This window comes from Lissotriton helveticus, chromosome 2_1 (assembly GCF_964261635.1).
Source record: "Lissotriton helveticus chromosome 2_1, aLisHel1.1, whole genome shotgun sequence".
Taxonomy (NCBI): domain Eukaryota; kingdom Metazoa; phylum Chordata; class Amphibia; order Caudata; family Salamandridae; genus Lissotriton; species Lissotriton helveticus.
The window spans coordinates 754663163-754675656 of record NC_136059.1 but is presented as its reverse complement, the minus strand read 5'-3'; positions in this window follow the sequence as shown (position 1 = coordinate 754675656).

Below are 12494 nucleotides of genomic sequence, written 5' to 3'. Positions count from 1 at the left end.
CAGGGTAAAGTACCTTTGTTTGAATGCTTTTTCTGATCCTCCTTTTGATTGAATAATTCCTTAATATTCCTGGTACGCTGATATGCAAACCTCGGTGTGTTACAGAATATTCCATTGAAATCATCCTCTAAAGTTAGTAAGGACCAATGTTTTAGAATGATTCTTTTGATTTGTTGACTTTCCGTGGAATATTTAGAGATGAAAACTATTCTGTTCTCCTCTTTTGACTTCACTTGTGATTTTAAGAAGGATTCCTCAAGGGCTACGTATCTCACTCAAATCAACATTATGCAAAAATAATTCAAGATTCACCGAAAAGTGGCAAGCAATACTCATTAAATGTTCTTTAGACCTCATCCTACTAATAATAGAGGAATTGGCAAAATTAATAGAGGATCTCATGAAAGAATCACAACAGCTCAAACATGAATTAAGTCAAATGCTCACCACAGAGGAATTAAACGAAACATTGAATGACATAAACAAACAACTTGATACATACACAAAGGAGATCAATGAACAGAAAATTAAGAAATTCAAAAGAGACACCCTGGATTATAAATTAGGGGAAGTGTATAAGTGGGCAGACATTAACGCCCGACGCAGACAGCAAAAACCTAACTCTGGCAGATCCACAGATGAAACATCATCATCAGATGAATCACAACATAGGAGGTATCCTCCATTTGAAAGGCAAGACCAAAGTAAGAACAGTGAGAAACCACCCACGTCCAGTGAAGGAACATCATCAACTACCTCCAATGTACCTTTTTAGAGGTAGGCCAGACCCCATTAGAAGAACCAGGAGGAGTCACAGAAAAAACAAAATCATAAGAGGATTCAATAGCAAAAAACATGAGGAGTCAAAAACCTTAGTTATGAACCTCTCAAAACAAAATATCACACACTTTGAATCTCAAGTACTACAGAAAGGTACAACATTTGTATCTACTTACCACTCTAATCTATTAGATACTCAAGTGTGCACCTACAAGTTCATGAGATCCTTAAGATTGAAACATTTCTTTTCTAATGTCATTCCTACATCAGAAGAACCATCAAAGGACACTCTCATGGGACTACGGAATAAGAGTAAATCTATACCACCCATCAGCCACAAGGTTCTGGATGCCTTTGAATAGGTAATTTCAAAAGATATTGAACAGATTTACACACAACCCAAACCAAAAGATAGAAATTCTTCAATCAAAGAACAGCAAATTTTAAAAAACCTGGCCAACAACCCCAATATTACCATCTGACAAGCAGATACAGGTGGTGCCCTTGTCATCACGTACACAGAATTTTATGTGGACCGCGTGAATGAACATGTTCATGATACCAATACATATTAGAAAATGGACTTGGATCCAACTAAGGAATTCACCAAAATCCTCACTACCATTGTTGACCAAGCCATAAACCGTGGAATCATAGGAAGCAAAGAAAAATAATTTCTACTCGAACAAAATCCAGCAATACCATATATTTATATGATCCCTAAGGTGCATAAACATCCGACTCATCCACCATATAGACCTTTAGTGTCTACTGGTAATTCCATTCATGCGCCAGTTGGAAAGTATTTGTAAAAACACCTATAACCAATAGTTCAAACCATGTCCACTTACATAAAGGATACCACCAATTTTTTAACCATTTTGGAGGAGCATGCAGCCATCTACACCAAAGAAATTATTTTATGCACCATCAACATAAAATCTTTATACACATCAATCCCTCACAACCTCGGATTGGAAGCAGTGGCATCATTTCCAATGATACTAGAAATAGATGAAGATCTGAAAACATTTCTTATGGATTTACTTCACTTCACGCTCTATCACAGCTACTTTAGGTGGAATAATGAATTTTTTATTCAATCCTCTGGAACATCCATGGGAAATTGCGCTGCTCCTGTGTAGAGAATATCTTTATGTATCGGTTTGAATTTGACAATATCTTGAATCAACAAGAAGTGTCGGACAACCTTCATTCATACAAGAGGTATATCAATGACATATTCATCTTATGGAAGGGATCTGAACATGAGTTAATCCAAGCTATTACTAAATTGAACCAAGTAAATGTCAGGATCGGTTTCACCCACACAATACACAAAGATCAAATTACATTTTTGGATGTGATGATACACAACATAAATGGAAAATTAGAAACTACCGTGTATACCAAGAGCACTGACAGAAACAATCTGCTACCTTTCCAAAGTTTTCACCAATACTCTCTCAAGAAACATCTTCCATACTCTCAGAAGCTAAGATTAAAAAGAATCTCTTCAACAGAGAAAGCATTTAACGAAAGCGTGCACACTACCTTAACCAAATTTAAAGAGCGAGGTTACCCAACTGGAATCCTAGAAGAGGCTGCATCAAAAGCACAGCAATTGCAGAGTGCTACCCTATTAAAATCACAAGTGAACTCAAAAGAGGAGAAGAGAATGGTTTTCATCTCTAAATATTCCACGGAAAGTCAACAAATCAAAAGAATCGTTCTAAAACATTGGTCCTTACTAACTTTAGAGGATGATTTCAATGGAATATTCCATAACACACCAAGGTTTGCATATCAGCGTACTAAGAATATTGAGGAATTATTAAATCAAAAGTAGGATCGGAAACAGAATTCATACAAAGGTAATTTACCCTGTTACAATTGTGGAAATTGCAATGCTATTATAAAAGGTAAAGAATTTCAACATCCCAGTCGAGGAACCAAAATAAAATTAAGAGTGACTGCAACGTGAGATAGTAGCAATTTTATTTACATGATTAAATGCCCATGTGACTTGGCCTATGTGGGAAAAGCGGAATGGAAAATCAAAATGAGATTAACAGAGCACAAAAGCAACATCCACACTAGAAGTTCCAAGTCACCACTAGCTGCACACTGCAACACCCACAACCATAACCCAAGTCAACAACGGTTCCTAGTGCTGGAACAACCTCAGATCCTCCCAGGAAGAGACAATATGCAATATCTTCTGCGCCGGGAAATTTTTTGGATTAATTTCCTTAATACCGTTTATCCAAAAGGACTCAATGATCGAGTGGACCTGAATTGCTTCTTGTGAAACATTATCACATGACCAGAACTTTCTATATATCATGTGATTAGAACTTTGTATATAAGCTTATTATTGATCAGAGCTTTACAATTATCAGAAATTAATACAGTGACGACTATTCATGTTTTTCCTTACAACAGTATTGTTTTTTCCTTACAACAGCAAGTAATGTATGTTCAACAAATTTCATGTTTTATTAGGTCCTTGACATGCACAGCGGTTGTTGTGTTACAAATTGAGCTTTTACATACTGGTTTCTTCAAGCCTCATTCCTAACATTAACACATTCACATGCATTCCATTTGGGGTAACACCAATCATGTATATGATCTATTGTATTTACACTCGCCCGGGAATCTTACTTTTTCCTTGCTGAATGTTTTTTATATTATTTTTTCCATTTGCATTATCATGATCACGTGTCTCATAACGCGATGATCACAACAGTGAAAAACCTCGGCATCCGGTGACAATACGGAAGTGCCAGAGGAGGACCAGGCTCTAAGACACGGGGTAAGACGCTTTACAAACGCTCGTGACTTAGCGTTACACCGACATTAAATGGTGCATCAGAATTGATTCACCTTTTTTATTTGTTGTAGTAAAATATCCTTTTTTTCTCCGAAAAAAAGAATATCGAGCCGGACACACCTGTGTTTTATTTACACGTGGTTTGTCACTTTAACAAGATTACGTGCTGGTCACCTGTTGATCATTTCATTTTTCGCGCACTTTTCAGATAAACACGCTGTTTTCAAAACTCTTAATCACAACAAATCTTGATTTTGAGTACGTATTGTATTGTATTGTGGTATACTTATATAGCGCAACCTGTCACCACCAAGGGCATCCTGGCGCTTTTGACCCATAATCCAGTGAAAGCAGTAGCTCAACCTGTCCTGGGAAAAAGGTAGGTTTTCAAAGCCTTTCTAAAAGCTAAGAGATCTTCAAGGCTTCTCAAGGATATTGGCAGAGAGTTCCAGAGTTTGGCCGCCGCTACTCTGAACGAACGGCCGCCCATCCTCACTCTCTGGAAGCGCGGAACTACCAATAGCCTGGAGGACGAGGAGCGCAAAGCTCGAGAAGGACAATACCAGGCAAACATTCGCCGCAAAGGAATTGGGCCCAGGCCATGGATAGCCCTGAACACTATACACGCTGCCTTGTAGCGCACCCGCAAATGGACCGGCAGCCAGTGAAGTTCTCGCAGCGCTGCCGTAGAAGAGCTATGGTAGGGGCGAGAGAGGGCGAGTTTGGCAGCAATGTTTTGCACCCTTTGCAGCTTGCCCAGAAGTGTTACCGGGGCCTCCAGAAGCAGTGCGTTACAATAGTCAAGTCGACTTAGGATGGTACAACGCACTACTTCTGGTCTGGCTTGCTCAGGGAGAAGGGGTAGAACCTTACGCAGCATACGGATCAGCATCATACATGTGGAGATGGTCTTATTTACATGTAGATCTAGCTGCAGGTTAGGCCCAAAAATAACGCCCAGATTGCGTGCCGACTGTGCGGCTGACACTGTCTCTGAAAAGGATGGAGGCCAAAAGTCAGCTGGGAGATCTCGGGGAACTCGGTCAGTGGAGCAATACAGGACCTCAGTCTTGGTTCCGTTGAACTGTAGCGAGTTCAGACGGAGCCATTCCGCTGTAGCCTGCATGCACCGGTGAAAGGTCTCCAATGTGACTGCATCCTGTCCCTCCAGGGAAAAAACCAGCTGGGTATCATCCGCATAATTAAATACGGAGATACCAAATGATTTAATGAGCTGGACTAGAGGGCGGAGGTAGACATTAAAGAGTATAGGGCTGATGGCTGAGCCCTGAGGTACTCCTTGTCCCACTCTCCGCTCCTCTGAACTGAAGGGGGGTAACGAAACCCGTTGCTGACGGCAGTCCAAATAGGAGATTAACCAGTCCCTGGCCCTGTCTTTGACCCCGCATTCTTCCAGCCTAGAGATCAAGGTGGGATGACTGACCGTGTCGAACGCGGCCGACATGTCGAGCAGCACCAAAAATGCTGCCCGACCACTGTCGACTCGCGCCCGCAGATTGTCTAACACGGTCACCAACGCGGATTCCGTCCCGTGCGCTGGGCGAAAGCCGAATTGCATCTCATCCAACCAGATGTTCCCTTCTAAAAAGCCGGACAGAGTGCGGGTGACCAATTTTTCCATTATTTTAACCGGGAAAGGAAGCAGGGAAATTGGCCGGTAGTTAGAGAGGCACGCAAGGTCGAGCGTAGGTTTTTTTAGCAGCGGAGATACCACAGCCTTCTTCCAGCAACTCGGTACAACACCCGTCTCAAACGACTGGCAGCAGATGGCGTGCAAAGGCTGGAAGAGATCCTCATGAAACACCTTCCAAAGTTTTGGAGGAAGAGGATCCAGAGGCGAACCAGATGAAATCGTAAGGGCTAAATCGCCAAACTCCTTCAGAGAGGGAAGGGGAAAGTTACTCAGCTGGGGTCGACTGGCCTCAATCGCCGGAGCTCCCAAGCTGAGAGCCGGATCCAGAAAAGAAGGGAAAGGACTGCTCGACTGGGGTCGACTGGCCACAATCGCCGGAGCTCCCAAGCAGAGAGCCTGATCCAAAGAGGGGGGAGAAGAGCTGCTCAGCTGGGGTCGACTGGCCACCGTCGCCGGAGCTCCCAAGCAGAGCGCCAGATCCAGAGAGGGGGAGGAAGAGCTACTCTGCTGGGGTCGACTGGCCACCGTCGCCGGAGCTCCCAAGCCGAGAGCCGGATCCAGAGAAGAAGGAGAGAGACTACTCGACTGGGGTCGACTGGCGACACTCGCCGGAGCTCCCAGGCAAAGAGCCAAATCCAGAGAGGGAGGGGAGAAGCTACTCGGCTGGGGTCGACTGGCAACAATCGCCGGAGCTCCCAAGCTAAGGGCCTGACCCAAGAGAGGGGAAGGGGAGCTACTCAGCTGGGGTCGACTGGCTTCCGTCGCCGGAGCTCCCAAACTGGGGGGTTGCTCGTCTGGTCGGGGTCGACTAGAGGGCATGGCCGGAGCTTCCTGACAGAGGTGAGTAACCCTCTGCAGGGGTCGACTGGCCACCTCCTCCGGAGCTCCCTCCCTGATAGGATTCCCTAGGTCCTGCAGACCTGTTAAAATTTTACGGATTTTTTCCTCAAAGGCATCCGCAAGTGAGTCACAAAGAGCTTGCGATGAAGGGACTGCACTGGCCACACACGTGGGGTGGGCAAGGTCCCTAACGATTTTAAAGAGGGCCTGTGCCTTGTTTGGGGCCTGATTCAAGGTGAACTCAAGATAGGTCGCTTTCGCCGTCTTAATTTGAGCTTTGTATTTTTGATTAGCAGACTTAAATGCAATTTTCTCCGAGTCTAGGTACTGTTTTCTCCAGACCCTTTCTGCACGTTTACAGTCAAGTTTAAGCTGGCGTAGTTCGCTCGTATACCAAGGGCTGGCTCGGTTCACCCTCCCTCGTGACTTCCGAAGGGGTGCCAACTTATCCAGCGAGCTCGATATAGACTGGCAGAAGAGAGTATAACTTTCTTCGGCTGTGTTGGCCAGCTTGAAGTCCTTACCTAGAATGTTCGGCAAAGGAGAGGTTTTGAGGATTCGGGACCACGGTCTCTCTAGCTTAGCTAGGGGTAGTCCCGCCTTTCGCGAGGTAAGGTCCTCTGAACAGAGGGAAAACCTAATCAGAGAGTGGTCCGTCCAATACTGGCACTTGATGTCAACTAATGACACCCACTGAGGGTCCGCAAATACCAAGTCCAGAGTATGGCCTTTCCGATGCGTGGAAGCGTTCACCAGTTGTTCTAAGTTGATATCTGTACAAACTTGGCTGAGGGAGAAGAAAGCATTATCCAGCGAGCTGCCTGCCCACAGATTAAAATCTCCAAGAACCAGTAGCTTGGAGTGGGAGCTATCAAGTTCGTAAATCAAATCAATGAGAAGAGATGTGGAGGGTGCCGGTCCCGGGGGACGATAGCAGAGGACACCCGAACAGCAAATCAGCTCCTGCTGTTTGACTGTGAAACCCATCAGTTCGAATCCCGGTACCTCTCTAATCTTTAACTGGGAGAGGGTAAGCGAATCTCTATAAATGTATCCGATTCCCCCTCCTCGATTAAGTGGGCGCGGAGAGTGGCTGATTTTATATCCTGAGGGGCAGGCTAGGCCCAGCTCAACCTTACAGTCCTCCCGTGTCCACGTTTCTGTGAGAAAGAGGACATCGAGTTGTTCAGAGTCAATGAGGAAGGCTATTTCCATGTGGTGCTTGCAGAGGGATCTGACATTAAGCAAACCACAGGAAATTGGCCTAGAAGTTAGGGGCCTGGCCGAGTCCTGACCAGGTCTGAGTCTGAGTAGCTCAGCCCGAGTATAAACTAAGCGAAGTGGGCCGGAGGGGCCAGAGGTAGCGGCCCTAAGCGCGTCCGTTGCGCGAACGGGCGCAAACGGGCTTACCTCTGGCGCACCTCCGGCGCCCCTACGGCGCCCCCGCTGCGCACCGTCGCTGCGCACTTGTCTAGCGGCCATCTTAAATGGCCGGCAGGGTGTTGCGTGGGTCCTGGCAGGGCGAGTGTCTCTCCCTCACCCAAGATGGCGCTCAGAGTGGAAGGACTTCTCCCCACTCCAAAATGGCGCTCGAAACCGGCGCGATGGTACTGCAGTGCCCCCGAGTCCCTTCTGTCCCACAAAATGTGGGTATGTGGCGATTATAGTGCAGGTAAGAGCTCCCTTATTTCCCCCTAAGCGGTGCTAATATAGTTAAAAGCGCGAAGCGCTCAGCGCAAACTAAGTAAAAACGAAGCAAGTGATATTTAAAAGTTACAGGCAGGAGGAGCGTTATGCGCGCAGCGCTAGAGCAGCGTTAGCATCTAAATCAGAGTCAGACTGAACGAGGTAGGAGGTCCTACTATTATTACCTCCTCCTCCAATGCGTGGGTCCTGGCAGGGCGAGCGTCTCTCCCTCACCCAAGATGGCGCTCAGAGTGGAAGGACTTCTCCCCACTCCAAAATGGCGCTCGAAACCGGCGCGATGGTACTGCAGTGCCCCCGAGTCCCTTCTGTCCCACAAAATGTGGGTATGTGGCGATTATAGTGCAGGTAAGAGCTCCCTTATTTCCCCTAAGCGGTGCTATTATAGTATTCATATCCACATGTCGAAGGCACAATATTGTGACCACATTAACGTTGCCATATTCACGTACACCTCGGCATGATATCTGGCGTTAGTTCACTGTTTATTCTTCTTTTACTTGTTTGCACACCGCGATTGCATGTCTCCACCTTTTCCTGACTCACTGTGAATTCACATTGTCAGTATCGTACTCATCTCGAGTAGCAAGCACATTACCGGGACACCTCCCCCTTTTTTCCGTTATGGAGCACCTTGGGATATAAGGCTTGTCCAAGGACATAAATCTTTTGGAAGCAGTTTTAAAAAAATGTGATTCTCAAAGGAATGTTATTTATCGTTTGTTACAACGCTGTGTATATTCTTTGTTGGCGGAATACGAAGCCCCTGATGAAGAGCTAGTGCCTGAAATATATTGGGCAAGGGCTGTACATGTGTGAACAAAAAGTTATTCATGTATAAAGATATCATGAGAAACTGAAGAATTCAAGAAAAATTTGAATGAAAATTTATTTAAAGGAACATTTTGCAAAATTGTCAATGAAGCATTTTTGAAACTACATTCCAGAGTGCATTTGGGGACGTTTTACACTTCAGGGACAACGCAATTGTACTGAGGTATTTATTGGGTAATCATGGTGTTGTTATTGGCAATGGTGTGGAATTGGTGAAGTTATTAGTAGTGTTTTTCACATCTGAATGACATGGTGATAGCCATCGGTTAGTAGAAATAATAATACCTTCCTCCAAGTTAATTCTTTCAGGGATTGACTCAGAATGGCTTCCGCATAATTCTGCACTTCCCCGCTCCTAATCAATGATCTCAGTACTTGCATTGGCATGCTGACACCATTGCCCAATCAGATGAAACACACTGAGGAGCAGGTAAGGCAGTTACCCACATACGGTATTTCCTCTCACCCATGGAGCCCAAGGCAATGAGAGACATATTGCCAAGAATGGGAGAGTCTCACATTTCTAGTGATGCCTCTCCCAACGTGATTGCTGCTCATGGATCACAGGCACACTGCAACCAATGAATAGGAATCACCACTATATTCCAGGGATGGTTGATTTTTTGAAGGGATTGCCCCCAAGGGGCTAAGAAAAAGGTTTGCTATTTTGCTTACCAGGGAGGTATGGGAAGGAGAAGGCAACCGGGCCTCACAAGCAGGGAGCAATCACCCCCTAGGTAATGGAAAATATGATGGTCATTTGATTTTTGATTGTTTCTAACTGTGGGGTTACTGCAGCCCTGGGAAGTCATTGTGACATGAGGAGCACCATTTGAAAGGGGAAAGTGTCTTCCCTTTACTATTGTGCCCTCCTGCCATGGATTCCTGCTGAGGATCGCATCTGGGACCATGATCCCAGAGTAGAAATCCCAATAGACCACCGGGGAAATTTTCTTTTTGGGAGGTCAGACCTTCTGGCAAATAGGTTTACCCCCAGAGGTGCATACAAATAATTAGGACAGGGTTCAAATGGTCAGCCCACAATAGTCAATGACCAACATCACTGTGATTGACGGCAAGTGACTTTAAGCCAGCACTCTTCATCTATAGCCCTATTGTTGTGCCCTTAGAATTCACTTTTATCCCACTTCAGCATAGAGCATGGGGAAAATGGGCTCTCCACTTTAGCCATTGGCTAACTTCATGATGAGTTTGGTATGTGTGTTTGTTAGACCAAAAATATGCATTTAACTTTGCCTTATTGTTATAAGCTAAACTAATATTTTTCTCCAGGTTGCTGTTACTTGCATGGATTCCACTCTGCTTTCTATTCAAGAAAGCACTGCAAACCTTTAATTATTTTGTCCAAAATGACACATTGCCCTTATATCTGAGGATTTGCAAAATTCCTAACCCCCAACATTCCTTGATTTCTACTGACAAAAACGGTACCCCATTAGTGTGGGTATTAAAATGGAATGTGGTCCAAGCAAGTCACACCACCCTGGACTTTTCTTAAATGTCTGGGATTTTTAAGCTGTCCTGGTGGCAGCCGAGCCTGGGCCAAAACACCACACCACAAATCAGGTCAATTTTCAAGACAAAAGCAAGGTGTCTTATGTTGTATTTTGGGGTCTATCGTGTTGTGGGCTCTAGATCAAGTCACAAAAGTAAGGTGCCATTTTTATCAGGAATAGTGTGGGAATACATAATAGTAAAAGATTTGGTTACAATTGGTGTTTCCATTGGATATCGAGTCAACAATATCAATAGGACAAATTATTGAGAACAGTATTTTGGAAATAAAATAAAGACAGGCAATTAACTCTAGATTTTCTGTACGTCATTGCACATTTATGTACCTGCGCGGTAGATGCAGCTTCAAGGTATGTAGATGTCGAGTTAGAAAGTCTATATTTCCCTATATGCGCTTAACTTTTGACTTTTTGTCCCCTGATATCCTCAATGTCCTCAATGTAAGTATGCCACAATATTGATGATGTTGATATTCAGTAGCACAAATATTATTACCAATTAATTATCTCTTGGTTAGGCTTCCAAATGTAGTCGTCCAGTGTGAAAGGAAGATTACATTTTGCAAAATGTCTGATTAAGCACTTGGCAATACTTTACCCAAATTTCAGAGCTATACAAACAGCCACTATTCCTATATTCAGTATCTAGGACACACATGTAGGTTTCTATCATACCTGTTTTTCATTCATTTTCATTTATCTTACGAACTGATGCATTGTTAGTTGACAATGAAATATCCTTATAAGCTACAGCTTATTTGTTGATTTTGGGTAAAACCTGTTTTTGATAACTAGCAAACTCTATATATTTCTGGCACTGGAAGTGTCTGACGAATATAATGACATATCAAATGTCTAAATTGGCCATCAAAGCACAAAATATTACAGATGTTAATGTCACCAATGTTTATTTCTTCCTTCATAATTTCTTTTTAATGTAATGATTAGGGGCATATTACCAACAAAGTGGCGAAGAGAGGTGTTAGCCGCTTTGCTGAACGCCTCTCTTTGCCACTTCGGAAATGCTAGGCTGCACCATACTACCAAGGATATGGTGCAGCCTCGCGTTTCACCCTGTGATGGCGATAAGTTTTACAACTTAGCGCCAGCGCAGTGAGGGAAGGTTTGTTTATGTACAGGAAGGTGTTCCTTCCTGCACATAAACAAAGCTTAAATGCCATTTGTTAACTTACATGTGTGCTGCTTCATGCAGCACACATGTAGGTTAAAAATTGGCATTTTTAAAAAGAGGTTTCTTTATGTACAGGAAGGAACACATTCCTGTACATAATCAAACCTTGGCATTTTGCTTTTTCCATGCGTGCTGCACAAGGCAGCACACATGGAATAAGCAAAAACGAGGAGAAATGAAGCATTTCTTCTCGTTTCGCCACCTTAAGAACAGGTCTTTCCTGATCTTAAATTCGGCGCTGCCACCTATTATCGCCTCTCTTGATAATAGGTGGCAGCGTCGAAGTGAATGGGTGTTACAGTGGAACGCCCACCCCAACACCCACTGTACGCCCTCTTTCACGATGAGTTTATCATGAAAGGGGCCCTATTACCAAGGCAACGTTAAGTCAATTAACATGGCTTTAAACAACGTTAATTGACTTAACACTGCCTTGATAGTAGGGGGATGCAAATATCGCCGCGTTATCGGCAGAAAAGTGCAGATGACGGGGCGATAAGGGGCTTAATATTATGCCCCTTAGTATCTTAGGGAAAACTATGAATCATATACACGAATGACCTCTCGCCAAATTCAAAATTCTGTTTACTTTTCAGACTAGTATAGCTTTTCAAGTTCGCCCATGGGTTTCACACCTTTGTCTACAAAAAACTGCAAATTGAGAAAAATCACACAAAAAAATGGAAAATGCCTATGCATAACTGGTGCAAAATGTATAGTTTGTTTTTTACAACATATCTTGCGCCTGAACACTTGGAATCTAATCTTAGCACAAAAAGTATTTTGCTGATATCATGATTTAAAAAAACAAATGCACTTTCTTGTGCAGTACGTTTTCACATTTTGCCAAAAAGAAAACACATTTTGCTACATTGTGCCTCTTTTACAACGTTCTTCAAGGTGAATCGATAAACTCGTGATGCCTTTAAAATCCGGAACATGTGGGGGGGAAAAAGGATGTAAATTTGGTCTAGATACCTTTTCTGGAAATAGGCTGTGAAAGGATTAAGTAAAAAGTGCCCCAACATCAAAAAAGGATCAGCAGCTAAATAGGTAAACGACTGCACTGTGCTAAGCATATTTCAGAAACTGTACTCATACCATTTCATTATTTTTTAT